Source organism: Cyprinus carpio, chromosome B21, assembly GCF_018340385.1.
Source record: "Cyprinus carpio isolate SPL01 chromosome B21, ASM1834038v1, whole genome shotgun sequence".
Taxonomy (NCBI): Eukaryota; Metazoa; Chordata; class Actinopteri; order Cypriniformes; family Cyprinidae; genus Cyprinus; species Cyprinus carpio.
The window spans coordinates 15,818,651-15,830,700 of record NC_056617.1 but is presented as its reverse complement, the minus strand read 5'-3'; positions in this window follow the sequence as shown (position 1 = coordinate 15,830,700).

Below are 12,050 nucleotides of genomic sequence, written 5' to 3'. Positions count from 1 at the left end.
ATTCTTAATTCATGGCATGTGTAAAGCTCCATACATGTTGCAATGGTAAATGATTCAGATAATATAATGCTAGAATAATATCACATGACCTCACTGTGTTGAATATTTAATTCAGTCCAGGAAATAAATATAGCTATTTTACATTCTTATTCCAAGTTGTAAAAATAAAAAATAAATAAAATCTATTACTCTTACTGTATTTGCAGTATATAGTATGTATACTGTATGCTTGGAATATCCAGATTATCTACATACCTAATGTTAAGTATACAATACAGCATACTCTGTGAAATGTTGTTTCCCACAATGCAGTACACTCTGTTCTTCCTTTTCTAGCATGATGAATTTTCATATGCAAAGAAAATTTCAAATAACACATTTTAAGTCATTTTAAACAGCTTTTGTTTTTAACAGACGGCCAAAAGATAAGACGTCTTTTCTCCAAACTGAATTCAAAATAAAGAACCTTTTGTGAAACAGAAAGGTTCTTCAGATGTTAAAGGTTCTTTAATAAACCTGTCTGACAAAAAAGGTTTTTCTATGGCATCGTGAAGCACCTTTATTTATAAGAGTGTATACACTGTCTACATAGTGTACTGCAGAAATAGTAGTATGCTATTATCACATAACCAGTTCTGTGGTATCTTGCTATCATTCTTATGCAATCCTTTTACTTTCTCTTTTTTCTTCTGTGGATTTATATATCTTTCAATCTCTTTTCGTCATCTCTCACACGCATCTTTATTTTCCTCAAGGATCTCTGCCACCTTCTTTCTCGCTTTCTGTTGTTCTCTTGCTCTCTCACTCGCCTCCTATAATAATATTTGATTTAGCAGCTTTCTTTTTTGTAGTTGATACATCAGAGAGGAGAGTGAAGGGCAGCTAGATTGCAGAAGAGTAGGAGGAGGAAGAGGAGAGAGGCAGGCGCTCACACCTCCTGCTCCCGGGAGTGAATAATTGCTCTGATGATGTTGGCGGAGGGAGGGAGGGAGCGTGACGTAGTGCGGGAGGCGTGAGGATTCAGGGAATACCCTCATGAAGAGAGACAGAGAGGGTGTGTGGGTGTATGATGAAGAAACGCTCTCAAATGTAAAACCTCTCTCTCTCTCTCTCTCTCTCTCTCTCTCTCTCTCTCTCTCTCTCTCTCTCTCTCTCTCTCTCTCTCTCTCTCTCTCTCTCTCTCTTTCGTTTCTCCTTCAGTGGTGTGTGGCGTGAGAAAGCTGAGCCTCCAGCCCATGTTTAAAGATTCATGATGCAGAGTTCTGCGTCTCAGCAGAGAGCTCCACTTACACACACACACACACATACACTCCATATGCTTCTGTACCAGCAGAGAAACATTGTTCATGCTCACATTCACCATGAAGATGTGTGTAAATTAAATGCAGCTTAGACGTGAATGAACTGCACATCTAAGATGTTTTATTTTGTTTTATTTTGCTTGTTAAGTAAATGTATGTTGATTAAAGTAGATATTTATACTTGAAAACAAGACAAAAATAGTGTAGAATCAATTTTTGACTCATAAATTGCTACAAGACTATCTTGTTTTATTTTGCTTAAGTAAATGTATGTTGATTAAAGTAGATATTTATACTTGAAAACAAAACAAAAATAGTGTAGAATCAATTTTTGACTCATAAATTGCTAGTAAATTTCTCAAATTATTACAAAGACATGTAAAAGTTGCATTAAACATGTTGAAGTAGAAAGACTAAAATATTTTTTTCTTGGAAAACATACTCCAAATAATTCTCCATATAATTCTCCAAACATATTCCAAATAATATTAGAAGACATTTTTTTGATCAAGAACTCATGATTGTATGCATAAAACCTTAATTCAGAGGGATATTTTTTCCTACCCCACTGACAATTTTTTTTGTTTAAATAATCATGCAAAATAGGACAAAAGAGTGCACTAAATGTTTCAATCACTTATCCATCTTTATTCCCTGCATTGCAGCAGAACGATTTTGCAAATTTCATGTTAGAATTGGCCGTATGACACGTTATGCTTCATAATGCAGCACTGAACTTGCTTATCACTGCATGCCGCTATTTATAGTGCTTCCCAAGAGCAGAGAAAGACTCCCATCTGAAAGAGCACACACACACACACACACACACACACACACACACACACACACACACACACACACACACACACACACACTCCTGCTGAGGGAAGAGAGTAGCTGCAGTGGGAGGGGTAGAAAAAAAAGGAGATTTCTGAAACTCTCAGAGTGAGAACTTGAGAACAAGGTTAGACAGAGAAGGTTAGAAATACATGGATATGATTGATGGGCACAACACCAAATGAAAAGAGGTGAAGGAAGAATATAAAGGAGGTGAGACTGGAAGTGGAAGAATAGGAGAAAGATGAACAGCATGATGAATATTTCTAAAATCATCCATCTGAAAGATGTGCATTTTGCTTTTACCATGAATAAGGTACAAGATAAAGGAAAGAATGCTGCTGTCTGGCCTGAGAGGCAAAAGTTCTGTCAGATGACCAAAAGGATAATTGACATGAGAGCCCTCTAGTGGTTGGGCTCATGACTCCAGCCAAAGGTGTTTTGGTACAGCCATTGCCTGCATTACTGCCCATAGTGATAAACACGCAATTGTGATCACTGCCTGGCAACTGTAACCACACTACAGTTATTATTGGGTTGAAGAAAAAATATTTAGCATAATTAATATTAAATTAAAACTGTAACATCAGTGAATCACAATGGCTCAAGCCTTAATGGCCTCAGTAAACACAAACATCTTCTATTTCCTCACTTTTAGAAGGAAGTTGATTTAAAGATTATGCCAACATGCCAAATTATATCAGAAGGAAGTTCCCTGGTGTCATGTTATTATTATTATTATGGCAACCGATATAGATATCGATGACACTGTCTGAACAAATGGTTCAGATTTCATCACTGACATCAATATGACAGTGTGGACAATAAATACTAAAGCAAGCTGGAATTGTGTTTTCGCATACCGAAGAAGATCAGAAAGGAAACACAACAGCTTTTTGGGCGCATATTTTGCTTATCAGAATTGTGAAAATCTCAAGCACACTTAAAGATTTTATCTTTTGCTTGTCTTACGTTTCCCAAATCAGAATTCCAGAATCAACTTTTTCCATATCATGCTTACATATCTGACTTTATTCCTGCGGTGCGATTCCTATCTGAAATAAAAGCCAAGAATCTTGACTTTGTCAAAGAAACCCGCAGATGCACGTGAAGTAGAGCTGAGCCAGGCTTTGAGATGCTGAAGAGTGATTATCTATCACCGTTCATGTCTACATGTCATGCAGAGCGGTGTGGCGTCTTTGTGAGAAAACAAATGGAAAACATCCTCAAGAGATGCGGATAGAGCACCGTCGGAATTCAATCTGGCATGTCAAAGTCATGCAGAGAATGTAAATCGCATATAAAATGACTAGAGGTCTGGTTTGTATGAACATCGTCCAGAGTGTATTCCAAAAACAGGCACTCCTGGACAGATTGGTTGTTGTATGCCACAGCAGTGAATGATGAGATGGTGGGATTCGGTGAAAATGGCAACATACTATTAAAATCCCATCAAAACTGGGGTTTTGTGGCTTCTACTGTACTCAGTAATTATTAATAACCCACCATGCATTCATGGTCATAAATAGTTGTTTGATAAATGGCCTTCTAAGATGACCACCTGTCAGCGAAGTCATCATAGATGGGGAAACTTCTGTAATGATGAATGGGAGACTGCAGCAAAGATATTTTTTTGTTTTTCCATTTGCTCCAAAAGCAAAATAAAAAAATTGCTATAGTATTCATAGCATTTGCATGACCCTCCAAAAGAGGAAAAATATTAGAGAGACTGAAACCAATTTTTATACTAAAGTATAATACGATTATTATATAAAGTATAAGTATAAATCCCTTTTTAGTGCTCATTAAAACAAGAAAAAAAAATAATAATAATAATATATATATATATATATATATATATATATATATATATATATATATATATATATATGTTGACAACTTATACAAAGGAATCATGCATAAAAAATGATATGGTACATTCATAATACTGAGCTAACAACAGTTTAATATAAGTCATCCAAAACTTCAGAAGTGTATGTTGGCTGATCTGGATGTTCTGGAATGTTCCAGAAAGCTAGAATATTAGAAATAGAATATAACAGAAACTTCTAGAATGTTCTCATCCTTGCAAAATAAGTACAAAAATACCATCAATATTAAACCAATGTTTTATAATTAATAATAGAATTTCTCAAATTGACCTGAACTGAATATTTATCAAAATATTGATACATTTTTCAGGGAAATGTCCAATAAATGTCCAATAAGAACACACTAACCTTTGTGTTCAGTTTTATCTAGAACTGGTTTTATCAAAAAAAAAAAAAAAAAAAGTATTATGTTGGTTGTTGTAGGTATACTGCCGCAGTTCAGAAATGTCTGCCGAGTAGCTCTAAAAGTGAATTGCTTTATCGTGTTTGAAAATAACATAGTAACTTACACTAAAGCCAACCCTTAACCTAACTGAACATGTTAATCCCAGAAGCCTCAAGTCAGTCCATCACATCAGCATCTACGACAACAGAGACAACACCAACCACTGCTAAAGTATTGTATCATTTTTTCATGTACTGTATTTTCATTACACATAGTCACATGCCATTTTAGCTTGCTTCTACAAGACTTAAGCTCTATTATCATGACTCATGTGTGTTTAGAATCATATGTGCAATGCTGTACCAGGTGAGCTACCGAGCAAGTTCACTATGTCAGTAAAGCCACACATTTGGAGCAGGTTGTGTAATGCAAATTTTACCTTTTACATATTACCTTTAGCCCTGATGAAGACCTGTGCACAGAAACACGCTGGCACATTGACACATTGATAATCTGCCCCTGTAATGGTCATTTATGTGAAAAGGAGTACAGGTTGTTGGTGTTTTGTTGTCACTAGTGTTCATTTCAGCTGGAAACTGCAGTGAATTGTATGTATGGGTACATTTTTGGAGTTTTGAATTGTAAGTAGAGGCACTGCTGCTTTTGATGATAGTCACTAATGAAGGACTGACGCAATCAAGTGTTGTCATGACATTGTTTTCCTGAGACACTGGCTCTGCTGTTGACCTTCAGTGATTCTCATACCTCATCAGCCATTAGAATCAAGGAAAGATATGCCCATCTTTATACACACAAAGAGACCATTTCATCCATTCAGTGTACTGTTCTAGAGCTTTAAGCATCTGACCTTTCACTGAGCGTTTCACTGAAGTCCTTGTTGTCATATCGCCCATGTTTGCTTATTTCGTCCTGCTCTAGGTAAGATGAGCAGATTCAGCTGTCTTTACTGCTGTCTGCATATCCTGATCACTGCGAATTACAAGCAGCTGCGCAGCCATTATATACACTAGCCACAGAGCAGCAGCTGTGCACACCGTGATACATCCTCAATAAATAACAAGTAAAGCTGGCTTTGTAAAATCTCGAACTCAATGAAAGCAGTGCAGATCATAGAGTGAAAGAGAACAGCAAATAGGTTAGTCTGCAAAGAAAACATGCTTGTTTCCTGTGCTGAAAAGATCCCTCCTTATTTGCAGGCTAAATTAGATTCAAATGGGTTGGAAGCATTATCATTTTCCACATGCATGGAGATTTTGGCACCTCATTTGACTGAGTGACACTGACAGTGGTCAGTCTTTTTTGCTTATTTACATTTTTTATTATATATATATATATATATATATATATATATATATATATATATATATATATATATATATATATATATATATATATATTAAAAATGTTATTATTTTGTGCATACAATCACTCAAAAACACCTCTTCTATGATAAACACATTTTAATTTCTGAACTCAAATTCATACAGAAGAATAAAGTCAAACATATTAACTGGCCTTAAAACAAAATTCATTCTTTGAAAGAATTAATATTTACAAATAAAAGGAGTTTGGCACAATCTTTAAAAACATTGTTTTAAATAAATATCCTTAAGTAAAAAAAACCCTTTAAATATAAAAATCCTTGTATTATTTAAACAATTTACTTTTATTTTTTACACCAATTTTTTACATTATTTTTTTTTATATTGTTTTAATATTATATATTTAATATCATAAACAAAAATAATTGAGATATATATGTTCACATATATTCAAAGTGTAAGGAAAATATGTTATACTTTATTTTTGTCGGTTACGCTAGAGTCATTAAACTGAAGAAATAAAAAAGTGAATTCAAAAATGTATCTGAAACTTGCTACATATGTTTACAACTAATTTTTCCTTTTCTTTATTATGGACAGTTCTATTTCACTGACCCATTTATCATGAGCAAGTATTCTTCATAAACCAGCTCTGGCTTTGACCATAAGTCGAGATCCATCTGAGAGTTGTAAAATGAAATGTTGCAATATTATAAAAGTAGATTGGATTAACTGCTGACTGAGTGTGGCTTTAACCGGGCTTCTTAACCTACATTTACTTATCCTACTGGCATGCAACACTCTTTACTTATTCATGAAGACATGCTTCTGCCTGTTCTTGACTTGAGAGTGTAAGTATGGAGGGGCTATACTGTATATCCAAATCTACATTTTTAATGTATGTATGAGTGAGATGTGATGTGCAAACTTAAATCCCTGTAGATATAAAACATAATTCCACATGTGTTTACTGAAAATTAGTACAAAACCAGACGAATTGCTAATCAAATCTAGTCCAATCATAACCAAAACTAGCCCAGTTACATTCTGGGGCAACTTAGCTATCAAGATCGTTTCAAAATGACATTTCAGGGGGCTCCACCTGCATTCTGGGAGGGCAAGGAGTTTTGCTTCAACCCACAGACTAAAAAAACAACCCACAGCAACAGTATGACAATGACCACGACGACAACGTGACATACAGCCAAGTATGGTGACCCATACTCAGAATTCGTGAAAATTAAATTTCATTTTTTTGCTATATTTTATATTTCTTTTTTTATTATTTGTTAACATTAATACATGCGTATACATTTGTATGTGTATATGTATCTGTGTTTAATATAAGTATTGTATGTAAAATGAAACAATATATATATATACTGATAAATCCATCTCACCCCTTTCATGCCAATAAAACACAATCCATACACAAATGAAATATGACAAAAGAATATTGGAAACCAAACATTTTTGGTGACTATTGACTTCTACTGCATGGTCACGTGGACATTTCTCAAAATTGTTTCATTTATCTTCCACAGAAGAAATGAAGCCATACGCATTTAAAATGTCCAGTAAATGATAATTTTCTTGTTAAAATGAACTATCCTATTAGCACGGCTAGATTAGTCAGACACAAACCCTTCGAACACAGAAGCATCGTCACACCTAGGATGCATTTCCTGCTGCTGTGCCACTCTGGTAACCATGCCGACCACACAGATGGCCAATCCAATCTATTCCAATCAGAGCAGTGGCCTCCGCCACTCTTGCAAGGAATTATTAATAGCTGACAACCCCAGAGCCACATCAATCTCTCAGCAAAGCCATCATCAGCTGAGCTCATAATCATCCTGCTTGATGAAGCTCCCGTCCGCGAGGCTCTCATTGGACGACCGGGAGACTCTCCACAGTGAAACACGACCTCACAGCATCTGGAGGTCATGCCTGAAAAGGCCCCTAGATCTTGCAAACAACCTCTCTCATCCGTGTGATAGTTTTGTGTACGTCTGAATGATGACCTCTAGGAAAACTGCGTGCCAGTTCATGTCACACCGCAATCTGCTGTGATAATGAGAATTTCAGTGTTGCCGCTGGCTTCATATTTAATCTACATTTTATTTCTGGAGTGTTTCTGTCTTTTTTTTAGTTTTTTTTTTCTGCTTCTTTTGAACATAGCCAATGGATTAATGGATGGATATATGAATGGATTTCTGATCGAGCATCTAGTACTGTTATAGTCAATGTTGTTTTAACCTAAAATGTATTAATAGTGAGATTAGTTAATACATTTTAATGCAAAAGAAATTCTACATTTCAAATTTGAAAAACCCATATTGGATGACCACATCATGAATTTCATGAATGATGAATCTATGGTGATAATGGCCCTGGTACATTTGGTTTGAAGTGGGGAAATGTAATTTATTCAGGTCGCCTTTTCAAGTGGCTATGAAAAAACAAATGTTCTTCATTTTTCTGGGACAAAATTATACTGTTTCCAGAGAATGATATGGGGAATACATTTTCATTCTGTGGCCATGGCAAGAAATTCTCAGACTTTTTTTGCTCCAAGAAATTATGCTATTGGCGCACTAGATCTGCTATGCACACTGCTGCTGCAGAGCAAGTATGGACTCACTACTGCCAAGAGATACACAGACACACTGCTGTAAGCATGCAAGATATGATGCTACTGTATGAATAGGCATACGTAAATCTCGTTGTAGATCTAGACAGGTGGAGCTGGTGGAGGTGGAGGTTTTCTCATTCAGATCTCATCTCTGTCTATCTATACACACACACACACACACACACACACACACACACACACACACAAATACACATAATCCAATTAGGATTCATTACACTTTTTATAATAGTAGGTGTAAGCAATGTCACCTGCATCAACTTATTTCTTTTGTCTGTCTACAGGCAGTTGCTCTTTCCACGAATTTGTCTTAATGGGAGGTGGCAGAGTGGATATTTTTCTGTGCAAATACAGTGCTGCAAACATTTTGAATAGTAATTATCTCAGTCTGTGAGAACAAGTATGAACGTGATATAAAAATCTGTTGCCGTCTTACTGCATGCTTGGGGAGAGAGTGAACAAGGAGCAAGTTGCCTTGGCAACCGAAAAGACTTGTATGCTCATTCAAAGCGGCAAATTAGATTTTTGTGGCCAACTGGGTTCGTTTGCACAGATTTCACCAACTGATGAGCTTCTATTACTGATTGTTCAATATCTTTTGAGATGTCAAAACGAAATCCAATACAGAAGCCCTGTGACTTTGTGTGGACTGAATAGAGAAAAACAGGGAATGTTCTATATTTGTCAAGCTTGATAATCTTGTATTCACTTCTGTTCACAGGCTCCGATGGATTAAACAATAAAAGCAGAAGCCACGAATGGTGTCCACATGAAGGAGTGTGCAATAATTCACACAATCATAGGGAATCCTGTTAATGCCTTGCTATACAAATGAAGCCTGCTCTGTTTTAGGTTATATAAGATGCCGTTTGTCTATTTGCTTTGAACTCATGCTAAATTGCTTAATTATGCTTGATTTGTGCAAAAGGCAGCCACTTGACATCATGTGTTCTTAAGTCTGATTTTATGGAAGCTTAAAGTCATTGAATGTTTTTAAAGGTCATAGTCTGATTAATCACCTTCAGAATTTGATTGACACTTTAATATTAAGGATGGAGCTTGTAAGACTTGTTTCTGAAAATTTAATCTGACACATTTCATTTGGATATGTCCTCAAGACCACATTTGCCATGCAATTATGCTTTTTATGAATGCCTCATTGCCTTTCTTTTTATTTTTTATCCTTTCTGATATACTCTGATTCAACAATATATGTATAAACATGTATACATTTATATTGACAGTGGAACATAATAGTAATAAATAATAAATAATAAATTAATAATATATATTTTTTCTAACAATAAAAGGGAATAATGACCAGGGGCTGTAAAGGTCCAAGAAGCACCTTAAAGTGGTCTCAGAACCAATTAGTCGTTTTTATTTTTATTAATATTTATTATTATTTCATTTTGTATTTATTTTTTTATTTTATCATTCTGTGATACATTTTTTTTTTTTTGTGTGTGTGTGTGTGTGTGTGTTCCAAAGACACAATAATGGCATACAGGGTTTGGGACAAGTAAAAATAAATATTGACAAATTTTCTTCATTAACTCTTCCTTAGTTTTTATGTTTTTGTATTGTATTATCATCATTAATATTTATTTTATTATTTTTCTGCCCAATATTAATTTTTGTTTGTATGCATGTCCCTGCTGTTCTGTTTTTTTTATTTGTTTTGTTTTGTTTTGTTTTGTTTTGTTTTGTTTTGTTTTGTTTTGTTTTGTTTTGTTTTGTTTTGGTTGTTTTGTTTGTTTTGCACCAACATAAATGTGAGGGTGCAAAAACATCTGAGAAAGAATATTTCTTATAAAGAGACACAGACCAAGCTGGGAAATTGTCAAGTGTAGACAGCAGTTTCACTTTGCTATAGCACGGTCAAAGAAACAAACACACAAATAATATAATATAATATAATATAATATAATATAATATAATATAATATAATATAATATAATATAATATAATATAATATAATATAATATAATATAATATATGACCTTGTTGCACAGTAATGCAACAATCTTAAAAGACACTGCAGAAACTCATCTTGTGATGGCACTTATTTATATTATGTCGCCATCTTGTGGCATAATATATTTTGGTACCTCTCAGGTCACATGACAAGCTTAATAAAGGTATAAATATTGGCAAAAAGGCAACTAGTATTAAACTAGATAATTTGAGAAAAGTAGCTCTAAATTCATTGGTTACCCCCCATGGACTCAGAATGCAACACTTTATATTCTGAAATGAAACATGAATGTGTGGATGTGCTTCAAGTGTTACATATCTGTTGCTATTATTATTATTAACACTGTTAATATTATGAGTGATATAGACACATGGTCATCCACTAATGAGGGGCCACAGGGGACATATTTGTTACATTTCCCCTCATCAGTGTCACCGTGGATCCTCTCTGTTGTTGCTTGGCAACCGTTTCATCCTGCAATTGAAGCAAACATCAAAGACTCCATGATTTAAAATCCTCCAATTACACAATGAGATAAGTTGAGATGAAATATTATGTGATAGCCTTTCATTGTTCCATTTCATTTTCACGATTAATCCATCGTAATCAAAAATAATGACACTCAGACAATCCTTCAAATAGCCAGGACGATTCGCCCTTTCAGAAGTGTTTCACGGTCACCATAGTTGCCTACAATACAGAGGAGTCTGAGATGAGCTGTAACAATAGCACTTTAACCACTCAGAAAAGACCTACAGAGTAGAATAAACATCAGACAGGACTACCACCCTCTTGAGATGGCAGCAGAGCTTATTCGTCTCTGTTTAGAAGTATAAAGGATTTACGGGAGAAAATCTAGTGATCATGTTGATGAATATAAAATGATATAAATCAGAATCAGCAGGTTATCCTGTTTAATTTTAAATAATATAACGCTGGGTAGTAACATAATCAGATTACATTTACTTGTTTAGTTACTTTTACTAGTTACTTTTTTTTAGGATTTCAAATTATTCATGCAATGGTAGTAAATTCTTTTTACATTTTTGGTTCATGTTCAAGTTTGTTCCCAAACCTTTTCTCAGTCAGATACCTTTGACCTAAAATATTAACTGAGATTTAAGGTTAATATTTCAGTAGTGCGTGTGTTCTCTAATGTTGGTTAACGGTCATATAATTTAATTCTCTTTTGACCAGTTATGTCAAAAGTACTCTAAAAGTAATCCAAAAGTAGTCTAAATATATTACCAAAAAATGAGTAATCTTGATTATATTACTAACTACAACTATTAAACATGTAATTTGAAACCAGTAACAGATTCCAATTTGTAAGTAATCTACCCAGCACTGAAAATATAACACAAGATTTTCATCTACACTTTAATAATAATAATAATAATAATAATAATAATAAATATCTTCATCGATCAGATAGCGAAGCTTCTAATATCATTTCATTTACTTTTGAACAAATTAAACAAATTGTTAAGGCCTGTAACACAGCTGTGAGAGTTTAACACACACACACACACACACACACACACACACACACACATACACACTGAAAGCCCATGTTTTATATATTATTATATATGTTTCTAATTGTATTCTATTTTTATTAAAATGCTTTTAACAGAAACTGCTTTGGTTTGGTCTTTATT